Consider the following 19,253-nt stretch of genomic DNA (forward strand, 5'->3'; position numbering starts at 1 on the left):
ATTTAAACCACTGGAACCAAGATGGGGAACGGAGGCTTGTTTTTAGTTACAAAGATCTGAGGGATGGGGTGGGAAATAAACAAAAATCCACGGGGAAAATCATTAATAAGATACTCTCAACTATTTTCCCACAAGTAACTTCTTTAAAAAAAAAATAGAAAGAAAAGCTATAGCCTCTGTTAAAAAAGCCAATGTCCTGCATTCCTGTCCAAATAAAACCTCTGTGCAAGCAGTCAACCAAAACTCTGAAATTCCATTGTCATAACATTATGTCTGTGGGGTACCACTTCAGAATATCTTCCAAAAAAAAAAAAAAGAGAAAGAGAGACAGAGAGAGATGAGTAATTAATACAGTGCTCTGTAATGAAGGGGCAAGGAAAATTAACAAAAGAAAATCCATTCAGAAAGAAACTATGAGAAAATCTGAATTTATATCCTGGGAGTGTATCTTTTCAGGGGCTTCCTGTTTACTAACAAAAAGAACAACAAACACACACACACACACCGCCCACATCAAGTTTTCCAGGAAGTTAGATATTTAAATAAAACAACATTGGGACTTCTTTCATGAAAGCAAAGTCATTTCTTCCTAAACCACCTCTATTTTTGATGGATGAACTGGTGTAGCTTTTATTACAGGAGTGGAAAATTGATTCTGAGGTATCACATTTCCGTCTGACTGAAAGATTCCAAGGCATATGGAGAGAAAACAATATGCAACACATAATTTTTTCTTATGAAATAAGCTGTTTTTTTTTTTATCAAATCGTCTTACAAGCATAATCATCCGTCTCTGTACCGCAAAAGCAAATAAGTATTGAAAACTCTCCTTAAGTAAGATGCATTTTACTAATGTCAAGCTTAAGGCAACTCAGCAAGAGATGACAACACTGTACTAAATTATTTACATTCGTGACATCTTAGCTGTATCTACAAGACACGAAAATATTGTGATGAAAAGAGAAAGTCAGTAATTGCTCAGATATTATGTCTAGTCACCGGCAGCTGGAATTTCCTCAGTATTGGCGCTCCCTCTCTCTCTTTTGCAAAGTTCACTGAGCGGGCTTTTCTCAGCACTTCTGTCTGTCACCTCACACCCCCCTGGCTCCAGGAGCTCCTTGCTTCCCCCTCCGGGGTGGGGGGTGGGGGGGGCCTCCACACATCCCCATTTGGGAACTGACTTCCGGTGGGCAGTCCCTAGCCGGCCACATTGAATTCTGGCCTCTGTGAATTTTCTTAATTATCAAGGGTTTTTTGGGGTTTTCTGTTTTGGTTTGGTTTGGTTTTTCTGTTCGAAGACCTTGACTCTTCCATAATTATTCTAAGAGTTGAGGAAGAAAAATCACCTAGCTATCCCCCTTTTTCCTCCAAATGTTCCTCCACCTTATCCTAAAGAAATAGCTTCTCAGGGTACCTGGGTGGCTCAGTCAGCTCAGTGCCCTTCTTTGGATCAGGTCATGATCTCGCTGTTTGTTGAGTTCGAGCCCTGCAACGGGTTCTGTGCTGACAGCTCAGAGCGTGGAGCCTGCTTCTGATTCTGCGTCTCCCTCTCTCTCTGCCCCTCCCCCAATCTCTCTCAAAAATAAATATTTTTTAAATTAAAAAAACTAAATAGTTTCTCTTATAAGTAAATGCTTCCCCGTCTTTTTTTTTCCCTAAATGAAAACTGCCCAATTATTAAGCACCCACAGAGTTACAAGCATTGTACAAAACATTAAAACACATGTTCCTTCTCTTTTAGAGCAAAAATGCCTATTCTGTGGCACTCTTTTGTTTTGTTTTGTTTTGTTTTGTTTTGTTTTGTTTTGTTTTTTGAGAGAGAGATAGACAGAGCAGAGTGCAAGCAGGGCAGGGGCAGAGAGAGAGGGACACAGAGAATCCGAAGCAGGCTCCAGGCTCTGAGCTGTCAGCACAGAGCCTGATGCAGGGCTGGAACCCACGAACCTCGAGATCATGACCTGAGCTGAAGTGGGACTCTCAACTGACTGAGCCACCCAGGCGCCCCTGTGGCATTCATTTTTGCATGGCGTTGACATTTTAGTTCTAGTGTCATAAAATGACCAGGTCTTCAAGACTTGCTCAAGAAACAAGTTTCTGACCCACAGCCATCGATCCCGCAGAAGTTTCTCTGTCAGCTGTTACGCTTCACATCCTCTCCCTCTGAAACCACCACCGCCTTCCTCCTCTGAAGCTCCACCCTCCACCTCCTTTTCCACCTCGGCCACATCCTGCTCTTCCTCCTACTCGACCTCCCCTCTGCCACCACCTCCTTTCTCACCTGGAGGTCGAGATAAAAACTTCTGCCGTGCTAGCAGGGTATATGGGTCCATATAAAACTTCTGCAGTTTTTTTGTTTTTTTTAAAGGAAGATACCTTTATAGTTTCTGACGATTTAACTGAAAAATAAAAATCTCAAAGTTGTCCAAATAGTTCACCTTACCAATTTGTTCTTTGTTCTCTCAAACAAACCAGAGCGTTGAAAGAAGTCACCTTATTTTCATCTATAGTACATTTACAAACTATGTCCTCGTCACCAGGATGCAGCAACTCTCCTAATAAAAACGACACCTTCCGGAGGTCCTTGGCCTTGGCCTTTGGTAAAGCCTGTGCGGCCATATCCTGTCCACATCCTCCTCTGCCGCCACTGCCACCTGTGAAATGACCACCTCCACGTGGGACGTGGTTGCTGCTGCCATGGGGAATGAAGCCCCCACCTCAATGAGAGCCTCCACGACCTCCACCTTGAAAAGACATGCTTGCTCTGCTGATGCCACGTGCACCTCTGGCCAAACCCCACATCTGTGATGGACAGGAGTCTGAGCATTCTCCAAACTAACCCCCCCGCCAACTTCTTCCCAAGTCTTCCTTCCACAGTCCATCCTCATTTGCAGTCTCCTCTCACACTGAAGCTACTGTCTCTCCGTCCTCCGTGGCCCAGGGAGTGCCAGGATAGCATGGTCATGACAAGCAGAATTTAAAATCATACTTGGGGCACCGGGGTGGCTCATTCGGTTAGGCGTCTGACTCTAGCTCGGGTCATGAAGGCACGGTTCGTGAGGTCGAGCCTGGCATTGGGCTCTGCACTGACCGTGTAGAGTCTGCTTGGGATTTTCTCTCTCTCCCTACATCTCTGCTCCTCCCCAACTCATGCTTTCTCTCTCAAAATCAACAAATAAACTTTTAAAACATTACAAAAAAATAATCAAGTCACACTTGCCCTTGGATCTAATTCAGCCAATTATGATTTGTGTGTCCTTGGGGTAGTTACCTCTCCTCTCCAATCCTCACTTTTCATATCTGTACAATACCATGGGGTATTCATCTGTGTGGTTTGGCATAACAAATACCACACACAGGGTGGCTTAAACAAAAGACATTTATTTTCTCACAGTTCTGGAAGCCAGAAGTACAAGATCAAGGTGCCAGCAGCGTTGGTCTCTGGTGAGACTCCCTTCCTGGCTTATAGATGGTCACCTTCTCACTGTGCCCTCACATGGTCTTTCCTCTGTGCCCACAGTGAGCGGAGGGGGGGGGGTGTAGGGGGATCTCCGGTGTGTCTTCCTCTTCTTAAAGGACACCAGCCCTACCAGGCTAGGGCCTGAGCCTTATGACCTCATTTAATATTAACTACCTTCTGATAGGCCTTATCCAAATATAGTCCCACCGGAGGTTAAGACATCAACATATGCATTTTAGGGGGACACAGTTCAGTCTATAACAAATAGTATTCCTGTCTCCTAGAGTTACATGAGCAATGTGCTAGTTCAAGATGCAGACACCAAGACACTTTACTGGGGAAAATGCCTGGGAGGGTAATGGGGGAAATGAAGGAAGCAAAGAGCTATCAGATCACAAAGAGTGTCTGAATGATGCTATAGAGGCAGAGGGCAAAGAAGGGAGTTTGGGTAGGGAAAGACTTAGATTACAGCAACACTTGCAAGGAAGTTTCAGCAAAGTCAAAGTCCTGAAACCCAAATCCCTGTTGTACTCAATTGCTGGTGGGGGGCGCTGGGGGAAAAGGCTGTGGGAAGTGCTGGGAACACAATGGTGGCTTCAGAGGACAGCAGGTGGGACCATTAGTCAATTATGCTATGATCTGAGGAGAGTCACTGCATGTCTACCACCAGGATCAAGTTCAAAAACTCACATGGAGCCCCTACCCCCGATCTCAGAGTACAGGCTGTGTAATATAGTGGTGGTGATAGACAATTCCAATGATGGTGATCATGATGACATCATTCTTTCCACTTTACTGAGGTTCTTAGAATCTGACTCACATGGAATCCACTCATGAGCTGCCATCATTCTCTGAAGTTCCAAAATCTTTCCTGGTGAGCTGATCCGATAATGTCCTTGTTCTCCAGTACTCAACTGACCTTCCCATCCAAACACTTTTGTAAACATCTACTGAGCAGTAACATGTATTTTATCATCACCCAAAGAATCAGGGTAACCCTACGGTCACCCCAGTTTACTCTCTGGAGAAATATTCCAGGCTACTGACATAGGAAGAGGAATGAGGCAGAGCCTGGCACACTCCTTGAGTTGAGAGCACAGAGGTGGCAGATCAGGCAGGCAAAAGTGGCTAAGGTTCACTTGGCAGGGTACCAGACAGAGTATAAGGAGAGGGGACTCAGAGATTTGCTGAGAGTCCCCTTGATTATTTAGTGGAGAACTGATCTTCCATGAATGTGAAAAACCACCTGAAGCCTGAGGTAGGGAGAATCACTCAAAAGAATCAGAAGAAATCCTTTGTAGAGCTCATGTGCTACCAGAAATAGTAGATGATCTCCTTAATCAGAGTGAAAAACTTTGTAATTCACAGGGCATCAGGGGCAGTACTCAGAAGGGTCTTTCCACAGTAATGGGGAATCACAAACCCTAACCCAATGCTGATCTGGCCCCAACCAACAAAGCTTAAAAGCAAGTCCCAAATAGGACAAACTACTCCCAAGTAACTTAACCTTGTCCCAGAACAAAGTCCAAGAATGTTTAAAGGAATACAAAAATATCCAGCACTTAACAAGGTAAAATCCAAAATATCTAGCATCCCATCAAAAATTACCAGGCATATAAAAGTGAAAATTGGACCCATAATAATGAGAAAAGTCAATCAAAACCAATCCCAAACTGATACTAATGTTAGAATTATCAAGCAAAGACATTCAAAATTGTCCCAAGGAAAATCAGAAAATATTTTGATTTGAATAAAAATTAAATCCAGCACGCCAAAATGTGTAGGATACAACTTAAGCAGTATTTATATGGAAATTTGTAGCACTTGGAAACAAAGATCTCAAATCAACAATTGAAGCCTCTTACTTAAGACACAACAAAAATAAGAGTAAATAATTCCATGGCAAGGCAGAAGGGAGTCCTAATAAATACAATAAGAAACTGAAAACAGGGGCACCTGGGAGGCTCAGTTGGTTAACCATCTGACTTTGGCTCAGATCATGATCTCATGGTTTGTGGGTTGGAACCCCACATCAGGTTCTGTGCTGTGCAGAGCCTGCTTTGGATTCTTTCTCTCTGCCCCTCCCCCGCTCATGCTCTCTCATCTCTCTTTCTCTCTCTCAAAATAAATAAATAAACTTCAAAAAAAAATTAAGAGAAGAAACTGAAAATAAAAATAATAGGAAAAAAAATCAATGAAATGAAAAGGTGATTATTTGAAAAGATCAATAAAAATGACAAACCGCTAACCAGATCTACAAAGAAAAGCTGAAAGAAGATGCAAATTATCACATCAAAAATGAAAAAGGAGACATCACTACAGACTCCACACACACTGAAATGATAACTATATACACATACATTTAAAAACTTAGAGGTCGGGGCGCCTGGGTGGCTTAGTCGGTTGGGCGGCCGACTTCAGCTCAGGTCACGATCTCGCGGTACGTGAGTTTGAGCCCCGCGTCGGGCTCTGTGCTGACAGCTCGGAGCCTGGAGCCTGTTTCAGATTCTGTGTCTCCCTCTCTCTGACCTTCCCCCATTCATGCTCTGTCTCTCTCTGTCTCAAAAATAAATAAACATTAAAAAAAAAAATTAAAAAAATAAATAAATAAAAATAAAAACTTAGAGGTAATGAACCAATTTCTTAAAAGCAACAAACTCTCAAAATTCAGAAGAAAGAATAATCTTATACTTATCTAGAAATCAAATTTATAGTTAAAAATCTTCTGCTGCCGGTGTACCTGGGTGGCTCAGTTGGTTAAACATCTGACTCTTGACCTTGGCTCAGGTCATGATCTCAGGGTTTCAGAGTTTGAGCCCGGCATGAGGATTCTCTCTCTCCTCTTTCTGCTCTGCCCCCTAACTCAAAATAAGTAAATCAACTTAAAAAAATCTGCCCCTCCAAAACAAACAAATGAACAAACCAAAAAACCTCTTCCAGTTCCCAGATACTTTAACTGGCAAACTGTTCCAAACATCTAAAGATGCAATAAGACTAATGCTAAACAATCTTTGCCAGGAAACAGAAGAGGAGAAAACATTTCCCAATTAATTATATAAGGCCCATTACCCTGATATCAAAACCAGAAAAAGGCAGCACAAGAAAAATACAGACCAATATGCTTTATGAACATAGCTGCAAAAATTCTCAACAAAATATTAGGGAATCAAATCCAGCAACATATAAAAAGAAAATACATCACAACCAAATGGGATTTATCCCAGGAATATAAATCCATTTAAAATTCAAAAACAGTCAGTGTAATCTATCGTATCAAAGCTATAAAGAAGAAATACCACATCATCAGATACTTAATGCAAAAAAAAAAAACTTCAATAAAATTCAGTATTTAGGGGTTCCTGGGTAACTCAGTCAGTTAAGCATATGACTCTTGATCTTGGCTCAGGTCAAGATCTCACAGTCATGAGATCAAGCCCCACGTCTGGCTCTGTACTGACAGGGCAGAGCCTGCTTGGGATTCTCTCTCTCTCTCTCTCTCTCTCTCTGCCCCTCTCCTGTTTGTGCTCTCTCTCAAACTAAATAAAAATAAACTTAAAAAAATTAGTATTTATTCATGATTTAAAAACTCAACAAACCAGAAATAGAAGGGAACTACATCAGCCTGATAAAGACTGAATGCTTTCCTAAACACAATGATGTGTCCTTTTACTACTCCTACTCAACATCATACTTAAAGTCCTAGTTAGTAGTAAGAAGTAGTAATAAAAGACAACTAGCTCATAAAGGAAGAAATAAAACTGTGCCTAGTCACAGATGATGTGATTATGTAGAAAATTCCAAGAAATCTCAAAAAAACAAACAAACCCCAACTCACCCCTCTTAGAACTATTAAGTGAGGGGACGACTGAATGGCTCAATCAGTTAAGCATCTGACATCGGTTCAGGTCACGATCTCACCATTTGTGAGTTCAAGTCCTGCATCTGGTGAGACTGAGCCCCGCTTCAGGTAAGCACAAGCCTGCTTCCAGTGGGCTCAAGCCCTGTTTCAAGTGAGCCCCGCTTTGGGTGAGCCCTGCTTCTCTCTCTCCCTCTCTCTCTCTGCCCCTCACTCACTTGAGCCCTCTCTCTCTCTAAAAAAAGAAAAGAAAAGAAAAGAAAAGAAAAGAAAAGAAAAGAAAAGAAAAGAAAAGAAAAGAAAAAACTAATAAGTGAGTTAATATGGTCATAGGATTCAGGGTCAGCTGTGCAAAAAGCTGTGCAAAAAACAAACAATCTGATTAAAAAATGGGCAGAGCGTCTGAATATATATTTTTCCAAAGAACACATACAGATGGCCAATGGTACAGGGGAAGATGCTCCATGTCACTAATCAAATCCACAATGAAATATCACCTCACACCTATTAGAATGGCTATTATAAAAAAGACAAGAGATATCAAGTATTGGTGAGGATACAGAGAAAAGGGAACCCATGTGCACTGCTGTTGTGAAGGTTAATTAATACAGCCACTGTGAAAAAAGTATGGAAATTCTTTAAAAATTATAAATAAAACTACCATATGACCCAGCAATCTACTTCTAGGTGTTTATTAGAAGAAAACAAAAACACTAACTCAAAAAGATCTATGCACCCCCATGTTCATTGCAGCATTATTTATAAGAGTCAACACATATATCAACAATAGCCAAACTATGGGAAAAACACAAACGTCCATTCACTGATGAATGGATAAAGAAGATATGGAATATATATACAATGGAATATTAGCCATCAAAAAGAATGAAATCATGAAATCTTGCCATTTGCAATGATGTGGATGGAGCTAGAGTGTATTATGCTGAGTGAAATACATCAGTCAAAGACAAATTCCATTTGATTTCACTCATGTGGAATTTAACAAACAGATGAACATATGAGAAGAAAAAAAGAAAGGGAAATAAACCATAAGGGACTCTTAATGATAGAGAACAAACTGAGGGTTGATAGAGGGAGGTGGATGGGGAATGGGCTAAATGGGTGATGGGTATAAAGGAGGGCGCCTGTTATGATGGGCACTGGGTGTAATAGTGATGAATCACTAAATCCTATTCCTGAAACCAATATTACATTATATATTAACTAACTAGAATTTAAATTCAAATTTTGAAAAAAAAAAAATCAACACATACCTAAGTGTCCATTGATAGATGAATGAACACACACACACACACACACACACACACACACACACACACAGAGTATTATCCAGCCATAAGAAAAGAATGAAATCTTGCCATCTGCAAAAACATGGATAGACCTTGAGGGCATTGTGCTAAGTGAAACAAGTCAGACAGAGAAATACAAATACCATATGATCTTACTTATATATGAAATCAAAAACAAATAAAACAAAACAACAAAACCAGAGCTCAAAGATGATAGAAAACAGATTGGTCATTTCCAGAGGTTGGCGGGGGAGGTGGTGCACAAAATGGGTGAAGGGAGTCAAAAGGTACTAACTTACAGCTATAAAAAAATAGGTCATAGGGATATAATGCACAGCAATGTGACTATAGTTAATAAAACTATATTGCATATTTGAAAGTTGCTAAGAGAGAAAATCTTAAAAGTTTTCATCATACACACAGAAAAATGTAACTAAGTATGGGGACAGATACTAACTAGACTTACTTTGGTGATCATTTCATCATATATATATATATATATATATATATATATGTATATATATATATATATAAAATCATGTTGTACACCTAAAACTACTATAATGTTATATGTAAATCATAGTTCAATAAAAAAAAAGCAAGGCAGAAATATTAGACAGTTATATTAGGGGTAATATAACTGTTGGCTACAGAACTGAATATATACAGTACTGTATTTCTTGCTGATTTTAATTTACGGATTCTGTACATAATATGGTTAGAGAAAAAAACAATTTATGTTTCTATAAACTAATAATGAACAATTGGAACCCAACTTAAAAAAAATCCCATCTATAATAGCTCAAAACTAGTTATAAATCTAGTAAAACATATATAGGATATATATGGTGATAATCACAAAATTCTGACCAAAGTAGTTAAAGAAAACGTAAGTAAATAGAGACATACCATGTTCATGGATCGAAATACTGAAAATAATTAAAAGGTAAATTCTTCACAAATTGATCTATAAATTTAGGAAATTTCAATAAAAATTCCAACAGGATTTTTTTGTAGATAGAGAATATGATTCTAAAATTTACATGGAAAGCAAACAACCAAAATAGCAAAAGCAAATTAAAAAAAAAAAGAAACTGGAGAACTCACACTACTGCCTTTAAAAATTATTACAATACCACTTGAGACACTTGAGACTATGTTGTACTGGCAGAAGGATAGACATACAGATCAGCAGAATAGAATACAGTTTAGAAATAAACATGGCCAATTGATTTTGACAGAGGTAGGAAGGCAACTGAATAGAGAAAGGATGGTCTTTTCAACAAGCGAAATTGCAACAAACAGATGTACATATGTTGAAAAAAAACAAGTGAACCTCAACCTATACCTCACACTTTATACAAAAAGGGACTTAAAATGATAATAAGTATAAATGTAAAAGTATAAAACCTTTAGAAAAATAAAGAGGAGAAAAATCTTTGTGGTTTTGTGTTACGCAAAGAGTTCTTAGCTATGACACCAAAGGGCCAATCCATACAAGAAAAATTGCTAAATTGTACTTCATCAAAATTAAACACTTTTGCTTTGCAAAAGACATGAAAAGTCAGGAGAAAAATATTTGGAAATTACATATCCAGTGAAGGACTTGTATACAAAATATATAAACAGTTCTGAAACTTAACAGAAGGAAAACAAACAATCCAATTTTAAAATGGGCAAAAGATTTGGACAGACACTTCACAAAGAAGTTAAACTGATGGGAAAAAAAAAAACAGCATGAAAAGATATGCAACATCATTAACAATCAGGGAAATGAAAGCTAAAAGCGAAATGAAATAGCATTACACACTTTAGAATGGGTGGGGGGGGTGCTGTCAGTACGATGCGCGGGCAAGGATATGAAGCAACTGGAAATCTCTTACACTGATGGTGGGAATGCAAATTGGTACAGTCACTGTGGGAAACGGTTTCGCTGTTTCTTATAAATTTAAAGGCGCAAATACTCAAATGACGTCAGTGATGTCACCCGTATGTATTTACCCTAGGTAAAGGAAAACATATGTTTACACAAAAACCTGTACAAAAATGGTGATAACTTAATGCCACTGAATCACAGTTAAAAATGGTTTAATTCTATGTTATGTATATTGTACCTCAAAAAAATGAAGAAAAACCCCCCCACATCCCATCTCTGTTTTCTGAGAGGAAAAACAATGTTTAGAACAACTCCATTCATGAGTGCCCAACACTGAAGAAAATCTAAGTGTCCTTCAACAGTAAATGAGTAAGCTACCTATGGTATATCCGTACCAAAGAATACTACTCAACAATTAAAAAAAAATATATTGAGACATACAACAAATGGGATGAATCTTAGAGGCATTATGCTGACTGAAGGAAGTCAATCTCAAAAGGTTAGTATTCATATGACTTTGTTTACATGACAATTTGGAAATGGCAAAATTATAGGGATAGATCTTTGGTCGCCAGGAGTTAGGAGTTGGGGAAAGGTATGACTACAAAGGGGTGGAAAAGAGAGTGTTTTCAGGTGATAGAGCTGTTCTGTGTTCTATGGTGGTGGTTCAATGATTCTACACATGAGCTAAAACTCCGAGAAGGGTATACACCCCCAAAAATCAAATTTATGACTTTATTTATATGAATAAATGTATGATCATTTATATGAATATATATGATTCATTTATATGATTTTTATGATTTATTTGAATATAGAAATAAATAATAACATAGAAATAAATCAAACCCATCATCCTCCTAACAGCCATCCCCACCACCAGAATGAAACAAAACCAAAGCACAACCCATCATTTCCTCCCTGCATTCTGTAATGACTAATGTAGTCCAAACTGAGCCAATTTTGAGTCTCTTTTTTCCTACCATCTCTGCGTAAGGGCATCAAGTTCTGTTGATTTTAGAATTGGAACGATCTTTTGAGTTAGTCCTCTCCTTGCTGAACCCCCAGTTTTATACTTTTAGACCTGTGGCCTGGATTAGTTTTGCAGCTTCATAGATGGTTTCTCTGCTCCCACTTTCAATTTGTCCTCTGAACTGGCACCAGGTTTGCACATACCAATCTTTCATTTGAAAACATATTTAAATATCCTGCAATGATTTACCATCATCTTCAAGATACAGTCTAAACTCCTCCTCCATTTTCCTCCTACGTTGACCTCTTTGCTCCTCAAGTTAGCCCTGCCTTTCCTCACTTCCTTGCCTTTATTCATGCTGTTCCTTCTTAGCTTTCCATTTTTGTTTGAAAACAGTGCCTATCTCCTCTAAGGCCCTGCTCAGATGTTATCTGCCCTGATGTTCCCAGGCAGGTTTTTTCACCCATAAAATGGTCAGCTGCCTGAGGACAGGGACTGGGTCCCATCTATTTCCAGTTCCAAGCACTGTGCTTGACACAGAGTAGTGACAAAATCCCATTTGTTGAAATGACGTGAGAGTAACTGACCTCAACTTAATAAGACATCAGCTTACCTTTCGCTTTTCACTCCATGGTGGTGTGCTATAGACACAGCTTCAGCCAGGAGTGTATTTTTCCCCCCAGTTTGTTAAGAATCCTTATTGGGAGTTTACTCTGTGCAAAGCAAGGGTGAGAGGCAGGACAGGACTATGAGAGTTTACGGGCAAAGGATAGATACATACACTGAGAGAAGCTAATAATATTCAGGCAAGATTAATGCCCCCTACGTCTTGACTCCTTTTAATATTTATTCTAATACCATTTTTCCTCTTTAATAGAATATGAGAGTCATTCAGATTTCAATAATTCAGAATATATTCCTGACTTGCATATGGGTTAGTTCCCGAACCACATTTGCTGTCCTTCTGGAATAATTTCTTGCTTTCTGCTTTGGGCCCTCATTAGTTGTCTTTTTTCCTATTTAATCAGTTCTTGTTCCCACCCACAATTTTTCTTTCACTATATTATTACATTTGTCTTGTTTAAAAATATTTTTGGATTTCAAGTATCGGAGATACACTGCTTTAATCTGGAAAGACTGTGTAATAATGTCATTCAAACTTTGAGGAAAATCATAAATGGCAAGTATTATCCCTGAACTCCTCGATGAAAGAGCCAACCCATGTTCCCACCCGTTGTCAGGTGTTTGGATAGCACATTACTGCAGGGATTTAGTAGCGTTTAAAGGATGCCTGGGTGGGTCAGCCCGTTAAGCGTCCGACTCTTGATTTCAGCTTAGGTCATGATCTCACGGTGTCATGAGTTCGAGCCCCGCACTGGGCTCTGTGCTGATCCCCCTCTCTCTCTCTGCCCATCCCTTGTTCATGCTTTCTCTGTGTCTCTGGAAATAAATAAATAAACTGTTTTTAAAATGTGCTTTAAAAAAAGTATTCAGAGATAAAATTGCCTGGTCTTTTTTAAAACATGGAGTTTTTATTTTTAAGTCCGGTAGTAAATTATAGTTTTTAAGAAAGATATTACAATCTTGGGCTCCATCTAAAAAAATGCATCATATTGAACAGTAGCCAAAGCTTTTGTGATCATAGTCACCCAACACTAAAATATTTTGGGCTTGCTCAAACCTATATACTTTTACTTTTTTATAAATTATATACGTACAGATACATATAAACTGTAATAATGTACTACTATGTATATGTACAATATGCTGATGTGAGCATTAAAAACCACGCAAAAAATGAATATTTAAAGAATGAGATTAAATATAAATAAGAGAAGTTCTACTATTTTCTTTCTATACCCCAATAAATGATATTGTATGCCCAGTAGGGTATGTACCCCCTACTTTTAAGACCATGCATGTAGACAATGTACTCTTCAGCCCATTCTTGGAAAACTGGATTGGGTTGTTTTAGGACACAAGCAGACAAATGAGAACAAGTCAAAGGGAGACTGAATGTGGCAGATACACCTGGGAGAGATATCAGGCTCACAACTCCCCAGGGACCACATCCATGCCACCACTTTCTTCCATCCTTCTGTTAACCAGCTCTGACTTCTGGGCTATAAGGGGAAGTCCTTGGCCCGGGCTGAGTTCATCAAATTCCTCTGCGCTTCATTGGCATCAAGTGATGAGTCCAAGGATGCACGTGGTCCTGACCAAGCCAATCTGTAGAAGTTCTTCTACCAATGATTGACCTTTAGCTAGAAGATGAGCTCTTTACAAAAACGCTAAAGGTATAAGACTAGAGCTGCTGGCAATATATTCGGTACGCAATGGAAAATGGCCATCCACAGCAGTAGAAAAATCAAAGCAATATGCCTTCATCATGGCTTAGTTACAGGATATAAAAGCCCATGAATTCCTCCTGGTGCTTAAAACTGGTATGAATTGGGTTTCTGTTGCTTGCAACGAAAAAAAGCTATAAATATCAGCGATAAAGATCCTGTAGGGTTAGAAATCATTTATTCATTCTATAAATATTTATTGGCCTTATATTCTGTGTCAGTTACTGTTCCAGCTGCTAGAAATAGAGCAGTGAATTGCAAAAAAAAAAAAAAAAAGAAACACTGCACTGACGAAGCTCATATTGTAGTAGGGCAGACAGAGAATGACCAAGACAAAGAAAACAATCTATATTATGATACAAAGTAATAAAGAAAAAGAAATACAGGAGGGAGGGAAATAGTATATTTGGCTAGGGTAGCCAGGGAAGGCCTCACTGAAATAGTCAAGGGAATGAGCTATGAAAATACCTGGGGAAACAATGGTCTATGCATCGAGAACAGCAAGTACAAAGGCCCCGAGGCAGGCCTGCTATGTGAAAGGTACAGCCAAGAGATTAGAATGGCTAGAGTGGAAGGAACAGGAAAAAGGGTAGCAAGACAGAAAGTTAACAAGCCCACATTGTACAGCACCTTGTGGGGCACTGGAGGCCTCTGTCTCTACTTTGTGTGAGATGGAAACTTCTACAGGGTTTTGAGCAACAAAGTGACGTAGTCTACATTTCTGCAAATGCATTAGATGAGAAATCTGGATAGAGCTGGGAACGCCGGTCTCAAAAGGCTCTCAGAGGACTCAGTCGTGCTTCCCATGTCTGAAAAGCCTGTTTGCGCAGGGCCATTCCCTGATGCTGAGGAGAAACATCTGGACCAATGACACAAGAATGAAGGCGATGGGGTGGCAGATTTCAGCATAGTCACTGCTGACACCCGTCACAGGCTCCCTGATCGCCACTATTCACTGTGAAGTCCACAGGTGACAGGGCTCTAGGAATCCAACAGCGACCCACAGCACCCAAAGATTTTGCCTTTCTGCGGTCTCACAGCAATTTTTGTCCCAAACAATTCACATTAGCCGTAAGAAGAACCCCCCATATAAATCAGCTTTTTGGGGGGATATTTCTGCCCAATTTTCAATACCGTTGGGTTGTGATGTTAGAAAGACCCAATCTTAAAGGTGCCCACCCCGTGAAGAAATGACATGCCTACTTCATTCTGGTGTGAGCCTGCCTGAGATGAGAAAACCCACCTCTGCAGCCAGGGAAAAGCATTGCTTAAATCTCTCCCATCTCTGAAAGGAGCCCCACGTCTACTGAGTATGTTTTTTGCCTACTGAATATTCAACATGGGCCACATATGGTCCTTGAACTCATGGAATGTAAGGGCAGACAGGGACCTTTGTGTTTATCTCACGGGAATGCAATACTGGCTTTACCACAGTTGCCAACTCTGATGGATTGGTATTGACTGCTGGGAAATCTGTGATGAAAAGCTGGTGGTATTTGCAAGGGGAGCCCGTTGGATGAGCCAGGGACTGGAGCTACACAACATATGTCCCCTGACTCTGGCCTGCTGATTCTAACCCAACCCCTCCACTCTGCAGCTCATCAAACCAAAGCTTTCGCCATCCCCACTGGTCAAGGAAATGACCTCAGGTGCACCGAGGTGAATCTACACTGGTCAAATATGGCTCCAGAGTTTGACTGGTGCGACACTTAGGGCCAACTTTAAGGAACAGGTGGCTTCCAGTGTGGGTTCACATTTTTGAAAGGCTCCAGCACCCCTGCCGAAGGGTCCTTCACTTGTTTCCCATCCCCAAATTCCACAGTTTCACATCCAATAAATTTTAGGTGTCTCTTCTTTGGGATTCTTTGTGAATTAAAATGTTAATATCCTTGGGAGAGGCAACAGAAAATGATTTCAGTGTTGTCTCTCTCAGAATGAATAATAGCATCAGGCATTGTCAGTAAAAAAAAAAAAAAAAAAAATCTTTCTTAATGGTGTCATTTAAATTTAGGGGGAAAAAAATCATTAAAAAAAAAAAAAACCATTTCACCCAAGGTGGGTGGATGAGGATTAAGCATTAAGGACATTCGATGGGGGCAGGGAGGGCGCATGAGGAAAAGGTTGATGGGAGGCAGTGCAAAGCCACCTTGGTACTCTCTGCACTTCTGCCTGGAGCCAGTCCTGTTTATACCGTTTTGGGGTCAAATGGCTAAGTGATTTGCACCTTACAAAGGCAGCTGTGCTAGATGCCCATTGTCCTTCATTGTCCATAATAAGTCATTAAAAAAAAAAAAAAGCCTAGGGGCACCTGGGTCCCTAAATCCAACTTTAGCTCAGGTCATGATCTCACGGTTCGTGAGTTCGAGACCCGCGTTGGGCTCACTGCTGTCAGCATGTAGCCTGCTTCAGATCTTCTGTTCACTTCTTGCTGCCCCTCCCCCACTTGTGTTCTCCCCAAAATGAACACTTTAAAAAAATAAAAAGCTTAAATTACAACCAGGTATTATCATTCTTCCTCTACTTGACAAAACTATTTATGAAATGACCCTCTTAGCATCAAACACCTTCCCTTATCTTTTCCCACTGTGACGGTAGTTGAAAATGGATGTGTCCACAGGGACCAGGCAGATGAGAACAGCGACAAAATAGGGCCAGGTTAAAGAGCAAGACAACAAACACGCGGCATCAGGAAAACAATAGAGAAGGGTGAGGACTGTGACATGCTGGAGAGATCATCAGCACTTGAAGACAGCAGCTATTTAACTCCTTCCTGTCATGAGATTGAAGGCCTAAACACCAGGGCCTAAAACCTTCCAGTTTTTCAAGAGTCAGAAACACCTAGCTTCTTGCATGAAACATCCTGATATTTAAATGAGGACACTGAACTTTTTTAAAAAGCTGAACATTGGGCAAACTGATCATAGATGTCTTTGGCCAAGTTTGGCTTTGGCAACCATGTTAGTATATCTTGGCAAACTAGAGCCCTCAGGTCAAGTCCGGCCCCTGTCCGTTTTTGTAAATAAAGTTTTATTGGAACATAACCACTCCCATTCATTTACGTGTAGTCTTCTGCTGCAGAGTTGAGAATAGCTGTGTCCAAGACCACATGGCCCACAAAGCCTAAAATATTTGCAAATATACAGATACCTTTACAGAAAACGCTTGTGATTTCTTGATTTAGGGTCTTGAAATTGAGGGACGTTCCCAAGAATTGTGATGTTGTCCAACAGATCAGCTGGCCACCTTTATTAAATGAGTAAAGAAGGAAGAGCCTCAACAACTTTCCTTGGCCTGTTTAAACTACACGCAGACACATACATGCCGGTTAAAAAAAAAAAAGAGAGAGGGGTGCCTGGGTGGCTCAGTCAGTCAAAGCATCTGACTTTGGCTCAGGTCATGATCTCACTATTTGTGGGTTCAAGCCCCACACTGGGTTCTGTGCTGACAGCTCAGAGCCTGGAACCTGCTTCGGATTCTGTGTCTCCCTCTCTCTCTGCTCCTCCCCCACTCACACTCTGTCTCTCTCTCAAAAGTAAAGAAAACTTTTTTTTAAATTAACAAAATAAGATAGAATTGGTTGCTTTGCCATCACTAACAGAATAATCAACTCGAATACTAAACAAGCCATAAAATAGCAGACTAGTGGTTTTATGGAGTCTCTGGGCATCTGAAGCAGACACACCTGTGTGAGAATCCCACCTCTGCCACCAGTAACTGTGAGGTGTGAGGCTGAGGCTACTTGACTGTTATGACTGGCAGTTGCATAATCTATAAAATGGTAACATCATTTGATTAAATTAATAATGATACCTACCCTGCAGATTTTATGCTGAGGCTTGGAAGTAATGTATGTTAAGCATCTGGCACTTAGAAGTTTTATAAAGATGGAGCCAGTAGTCTTACTGGTGATGACAGCAACAGTACCATGTAGATGCAAATTATGCTGCCCAGTATATTTTCTCTCTCTCTTGCGTTCTCTTTAATAAGAAAAATTTTTCTAGGATTCTGGGTGTTTCAAAGGAAGGCTCAGGGTAAACAGAAAATTCCCTCCCACAAGATAAAGTTACTTATTACAGGGACCAGAAAGAGTCTCTTCAATGTAGGTGATTGGGAAATGTGCAGAGGAAGAGTATTCAATAAATGGTAATTGACTGGCATTGATGAATGGGTGTATGGTTGAAGTGATCAAAAAACAGTGTAGAGTCTGAACAAAATCTTCAGTTGGAGTGTAGTATTTTTTCCTTGGCACTGTTTCTGAAGATACTTTCGCCAAGGAGAGATAAAGTGGACAAATCCTAACTGTGAAACCATCTAGAAGAAAACAACGCTCTTTGACAGTGACTGCAAGGAAATAAAGCAGGAGGGTAAGGTGTGGTGACTGGATGTCCCTGATTAAAAGAAACTCAGGAGACGTAATGACCTAATACAACGCACGGTCCTTAACTAGATTCTGGTTTCAACACATCAGCCATAACAGAACTTTGGTGGACACTTGAAACACGTTTAAGTATATACTGGATATTAGATAATATTAGAGAATTGATAACAATTCGGTTAGTTTGGTAACAGTATTTTGGTTATGTCATTTTTAGGGCTACTTAATGAAGTATTTAGGGCTAACATGTAATAATGACTGTAACTTCTTTTCAAAAGCTTCAGCCAAAGATTTAAAATGAAACAATGACGACAACAACAGCAACAACAACAAACAACAAACAAGAGAAAGACAAGTAACAGATGCAGGAAAAAGTTAATACCTGTTAAGTCTCAGTGATGGACGTACTTGGCTCTCTACATTTCTGATGTTCGTAATTTTACATGATATGATGTAAAAAAATCAATAAAAACTATGCTGGATTATTTTTACTGTATTTGGAGATTGTTTCTAGGGCTGGGTTGATCTTTCATGCTCAAGAACACAAAGTCGGGGCACCTGGGTGGCTCAGTCAGTTAAGTGTCCAACTCTTGAATTCAGTTCAGGTCATGATCTCACAGTTTATGAGAGAGAGCCCCACGCTGGGCTCTGCACTTCAGGACAGAGCATGCGTGGGATTCTCTCTCTCACTCACTCCCTGCCCCGCCCATGCTCATGCACACATGCTCTTCCTCTCTCTCAAAATAAATAAACTTAAAAAAATTGTAAAGTCGCCTTGTCCATTGAACTCTAGGCATTAAAAAAATGGGTTATTACTGGTGTCTCTGACTGGCTCAGTCAGTAGGGCAAGTGACTCTAGATCTTGGGGTCATGAGTTTGAAACCCACATTGGGCAGAGAGCTTACCTAAAAAATATATTATTACTAATAGTACGAGTTTTAGTCACACTGTTTAGTTTATTATTGGTTTAGTTTATTATTATTTAATCATTGCTGCTGTAACCAATTCCACAAACTTCGTGGCTTCAGTAATATGAAATTATCATGTTAGTTAGTACT

At 39.9% G+C, this 19,253-nt stretch overlaps 1 protein-coding gene and 1 pseudogene across 1 annotated transcript in view; both read right to left on the bottom strand.

Annotated features, from left to right (window-relative positions):
* Window positions 1-19,253, bottom strand: part of EIF4E3 (eukaryotic translation initiation factor 4E family member 3) — a 223,950-nt gene that overhangs the window by 105,097 nt on the left and 99,600 nt on the right. The gene's annotated exons all lie outside the window — the stretch shown is intronic.
* LOC109254523 (H/ACA ribonucleoprotein complex subunit 1-like) lies at window positions 1,789-3,446 on the bottom strand (annotated as a pseudogene).

The sequence above is a fragment of the Panthera pardus genome, unplaced genomic scaffold (assembly GCF_024362965.1).
Source record: "Panthera pardus isolate Hobbes unplaced genomic scaffold, ASM2436296v1 HiC_scaffold_8, whole genome shotgun sequence".
Taxonomy (NCBI): domain Eukaryota; kingdom Metazoa; phylum Chordata; class Mammalia; order Carnivora; family Felidae; genus Panthera; species Panthera pardus.